This window comes from Oncorhynchus masou, chromosome 9 (assembly GCF_036934945.1).
Source record: "Oncorhynchus masou masou isolate Uvic2021 chromosome 9, UVic_Omas_1.1, whole genome shotgun sequence".
Taxonomy (NCBI): domain Eukaryota; kingdom Metazoa; phylum Chordata; class Actinopteri; order Salmoniformes; family Salmonidae; genus Oncorhynchus; species Oncorhynchus masou.
In genome coordinates, this window is record NC_088220.1 from 81,629,110 (window position 1) to 81,634,260 (window position 5,151).

At 47.3% G+C, this 5,151-nt stretch overlaps 1 pseudogene; it reads left to right on the forward strand.

The window, feature by feature from the left end:
- LOC135545107 (trichohyalin-like) overlaps positions 1–4,138 on the forward strand; it is a 19,965-nt pseudogene extending 15,827 nt beyond the window's left edge.
- The last annotated feature ends 1,013 nt before the right edge of the window (positions 4,139–5,151 follow it).

The window sequence follows — 5,151 nt, forward strand, 5'->3', positions numbered from 1 at the left end:
CACATTATTCCATTTCTGTTAGTCATATGTCTGTGGAACATATTCAGTTTATGTCTCAGTTGTTGAATCTTGTTATGTTCATACAAATATTTAACCATATTAAATTTGCAGAAAATAAATGCAGTTGACATTGAGAGGACTTAAAATATATATATATACAGTTGAAGTCATGAGTTTAAATACACCTTAGCCAAATACATTTTAACTCAGTTTTTCACAATTCCTTACATTTAATCCCAGTTAAACTTCCCTGTCATTAGGTCAGTTAGGATCACCACTTTCTTTTAAGAATGTGAAATGTCAGAATAATAGAGAGAATTATTTATTTCAGATTTAATGTCTTCCATCATATTCCCAGTGGGTCAGAAGTTTACATACGCTCAAGTAGTATTTGGTAGCATTGCCTTTAAATTGTTTAACTTGAGTCAAACGTTTCGGGTAGCCTTCCACAAGCTTCCCACAATAAGTTGGGTGAATTTTGACCCATTCCTCCTGACAGAGCTGGTGTAACTGAGTCAGGTTTGTATGCCTCCTTGCTCGCACACACTTTTTCAGTTCTGCTCACAAATTTTCTACAAGATTGAGGTCAGGGATTTGTGTTGGCCACTCCAATACCTTGACTTTGTTTTCCATAAGCCGTTTTGCCACAACTTTGGAGTATGCTTGGGGTCATTGTCCATTTGGAAGACCCTTTTTCGACAAAGCTTTAACTTCCTGACTGATGTCTTGAGATGTTGCTTCAATATATCCACATAATTTTCCTACCTCATGATGCCAACTATTTTGTGAAGTGCACCAGTCCCTCCTGCAGCAAATCATCCCCACAACATGATGCTGCCACCCCCGTGCTTCACGGTTGGGATGGTGTTCCTCGGCTTGCAAGCCTCCCCCTTTTTCCTCCTAACATAACATGGTCAATCAGTTCGATTTTTGTTTCATCAGATCAGAGGACATTTCCCCAAAAAGTACGATCTTTTGTCCCCATGTACAGTTGCAAACCGTTTTCTGGCTTTTTTATAGGGGTTTTGGAGCAGTGGCTTCTTCCTTGCTGAGCGGCCTTTCAAGTTGTGTCAATATAGGACTCGTTTTACTGTGGATATATATACTTTTGTACCTCTTTCCGGCAAAATTCACAAGGTCCTCTGCTGTTGTTCTGGGATTGATTTGCACTTTTCGCACCAAAGTACGTTAATGTCTAGAAGGCGGTATGATTGCTGCGTGGTACCATTGTGTTTATACTTGTGCACTATTGTTTGTACAGGTGAACATGGTACCTTCAGGCGTTTGGAAATTGCTCCCAAGGATGAACCAGACATGTGGATGTCTTGGCTGATTTATTTTGATTTTCCCATGATGTCAAGCAAACAGGCACTGATTTTGAAGGGAGGCTTTGATGTATGTCCCCAGGTAGACCTCCAATTGACTCAAACAATGTCAATTAGCCTATTAAGAAGCTTCTAAAAACATGACATAATTTTCTGGAATTTTCCAAGCTGTTTAAAGGCACAGTCAACTTCTGACCCACTGGAATTGTGATACAGTGAATTATAAGTGAAATAATCTGTCTGTAAACAATCACTTGTGTCATGCACAAAGTAGATGGTTTGTTAACAAGAAATTTGTGGAGTGGTTGAAAAATGAGTTTTAATGACTCCAACCTAAGTGTATGTAAACTTCCGACTTCAACTGTATATGTATATATGCTAACAGACACACACACCAATCCCTAGACCACACCACCAGCTTGTTATCCAAACAGTCACATTGCTTTTTTCTGTCCTTCCTTATTTTCTTGCAGAAACCTTAGAGAAGACAGAGCAAATAGGGCTGAGTTATTACCACTTACACAAGGGATCCATTCACTTCTGGATGCATAGTGGAGTGCAGAATGGAGAACACAGTGGAAAGCACTGCGTCGAGCAGAGTGGAGAACACAGTGGAAAGCACTGCGTAGAGCAGAGTGGAGAACACAGTGGAAAGCACTGCGTAGAGCAGAGTGGAGAGCACAGCGGAGAGCAGAGTTGAGAGCAGAGTGGAGAGCACAGCGGAATGCAGAGTGGAGATCAGAGTGGAGATCAGAGTGGAGAGCAGAGTGGAGAGCACAGTGGAGATCAGAGTGGAGAGCAGAGTGGAGAGCACAGCTGAGAGCAGAGTTGAGAGCAGAGTGGAGAGCAGAGTTGAGTGCACAGTGGAGAGCAGAGTGGAGAGCAGAGTGGAGAGCACAGCGGAATGCAGAGTGGAGATCAGAGTGGAGATCAGAGTGGAGAGCAGAGTGGAGAGCACAGTGGAGAGCACAGTGGAGAGCAGAGTGGAGAGCACAGCTGAGAGCAGAGTTGAGAGCAGAGTGGAGAGCAGAGTTGAGTGCACAGTGGAGAGCAGAGTGGAGAGCACAGTGGAGAGCAGAGTGGAGAGCAGAGTGGAGAGCAGAGTGGAGAGCACAGCAAAGAACACAGTGGAGAGCACAGCAGAGAGCAGATTAGAGAGCAGAGATGGGAGCAGAGTTTAGAGCAGAGTGGAGAGCACAGCAAAGAACACAGTGGAGAGCACAGCATAGAGCAGAGTTGAGAGCACAGCGGAATGAAGAGGGGAGAGCAGAGTGGAGAGCACAGTGGAGAGCACAGTGGAGAGCAGAGTGGAGAGCGCAGCTGAGAGCAGAGTTGAGAGCAGAGTGGAGAGCAGAGATGAGTGCACAGTGGAGAGCACCGTGGAGAGCAGAGTGGAGATCAGAGTGGAGAGCACAGCAAAGAACACAGTGGAGAGCACAGCATAGAGCAGAGTTGAGAGCACAGCGGTATGAAGAGGGGAGAGCAGAGTGGAGAGCACAGTGGAGAGCAGAGTGGAGAGCACAGCTGAGAGCAGAGTTGAGAGCAGAGTGGAGAGCAGAGATGAGTGCACAGTGGAGAGCAGAGTGGAGATCAGAGTGGAGAGCACAGCAAAGAACACAGTGGAGAGCACAGCAGAGAGCAGATTAGAGAGCAGAGATGGGAGCAGAGTTGAGAGCAGAGTTGAGAGCAGAGTGGAGAGCAGAGTGGAGAGCAGAGTGGAGAGCACAGTGGAGAGCAGAGTGGAGATCAGAGTGGAGAGCACAGCAAAGAACACAGTGGAGAGCACAGCGGAGAGCAGATTAGAGAGCAGAGATGGGAGCAGAGTTGAGAGCAGAGTTGAGAGCAGAGTGGAGAGCAGAGTGGAGAGCAGAGTGTAGAGAAGAGAGGAGAGCAGAGTGGAGAGCCGAGTGGAGAGCAAGAGTGGAGAGGACAGCACAGCAAAGAACACAGTGGAGAGCACAGCGAAGAGCAGATTAGAGAGCAGAGTGGAGAGAAGATAGGAGAGCAGAGTGGAGAGCAGAGTGGAGAGCAAGAGTGGAGAGCAGAGTGGAGAGAAGAGAGGAGAGCAGAGTGGAGAGCAAAGGGACGTGAGAGGAGAGCAGAGTGGAGAGAAGAGAAGAGAGGAGAGCACAGCAAAGAACACAGTGGAGAGCACAGGAGAGAGCAGATTAGAGAGCAGAGTTGAGAGCAGAGTGGAGAGCAGAGTGGAGAGAAGAGAGGATAGCAGAGTGGAGAGCAGAGTGGAGAGCAGAGTGGAGAGAAGAGAGGAGAGCCGAGTGGAGAGCAAGAGTGGAGAGCAGAGTGGAGAGGAGAGCACAGCAAAGAACACAGTGGAGAGCAGAGTGGAGAGAAGAGAGGAGAGCCGAGTGGAGAGCAAGAGTGGAGAGCAGAGTGGAGAGGAGAGCACAGCAAAGAACACAGTGGAGAGCCGAGTGGAGAGCAAGAGTGGAGAGCAGAGTGGAGAGGAGAGCACAGCAAAGAACACAGTGGAGAGCCGAGTGGAGAGCAAGAGTGGAGAGCAGAGTGGAGAGGAGAGCACAGCAAAGAACACAGTGGAGAGCAGAGTGGAGAGAAGAGAGGAGAGCCGAGTGGAGAGCAAGAGTGGAGAGCAGAGTGGAGAGGATAGCACAGCAAAGAACACAGTGGAGAGCCGAGTGGAGAGCAAGAGTGGAGAGCAGAGTGGAGAGGAGAGCACAGCAAAGAACACAGTGGAGAGCACAGCAGAGAGCAGATTAGAGAGCAGAGTTGAGAGCAGAGTGGAGAGCAGAGTGGAGAGAAGAGAGGAGAGCAGAGTGGAGAGCAAAGGGACTTGACAGGAGTAGAGGAGACAGGAGGACCACTTTTTCTAAATCTCACCACACAGACACACATACATGTACACAAGAATCCTCACAACTGATCGCAATAAACCTCCTTGGCTCCCATTCCCCTCCTCTCTCCTCCCACTGACCCAGTCACACACACACATGCAAACACACACTTTGAAGTGGCTGATGATTGATGGGGGGCACTATGGTGGCCTGTCAAAACCTGACCTCTTCAATCACACTGTATATACCCCACTCACCTAGCAACCTCCTGTTCACTCAGGTTAACACACTCACACACTTGCCCGTGCGTTCAAACACACACCTCAATAGACAGATTGGTCTCAGTTGGTTGCCAGGGTAATATGGGTCACTGCCTGTTCAGCCAACTTTTCACACATCTGAGTGTCAGAAAAAAAAACAAGAACACAATGGAATAAAAGGCATTAAGGTTGGTGGTGAGGGTGAGGGAGTTGTTGAGGGTAAGGGAGTTGGTGAGGGGGAGGGTGTTGTTGAGGGTGAGGGAGTTGGTGAGAGTGAGCGTGTTGTTGAGGGTGAGGGAGTTGGTGAGGGTGACTGCTTTTGTGTAAGCAGAGTCAAATTCTTCTGATTGTTACACATACATGAGTGTGTATTTGTTTGTTGAATATGATATACATTCTGTGTCTGTTTACTTGTCTCTGTCAATGTGTATGTTATCTTCGGGTTTGAATTAGGGTTAGGGTTCAGGGGTTAGGGGTTAGGTTTGGGGTACAGGGGTTAGGGATAATGTTTAGGGTTAGTATTAGGTTTAGGTTAGGGTTCAGGGGTTAGGTTTAGGTTTAGGGTTAGGTTTAGGGTGTGTGTGTGTGTGTGTGTGTGTGTGTGTGTGTGTGTGTGTGTGTGTGTGTGTGTGTGTGTGTGTGTGTGTGTGTGTGTGTGTGTGTGTGTGTGTGTGTGTGTGTGTGCATGCATATGCAATGCATATCCTCTATACAATGCCTATCCTCTATGAGAAGTAGATTAGTCATATAAATAGA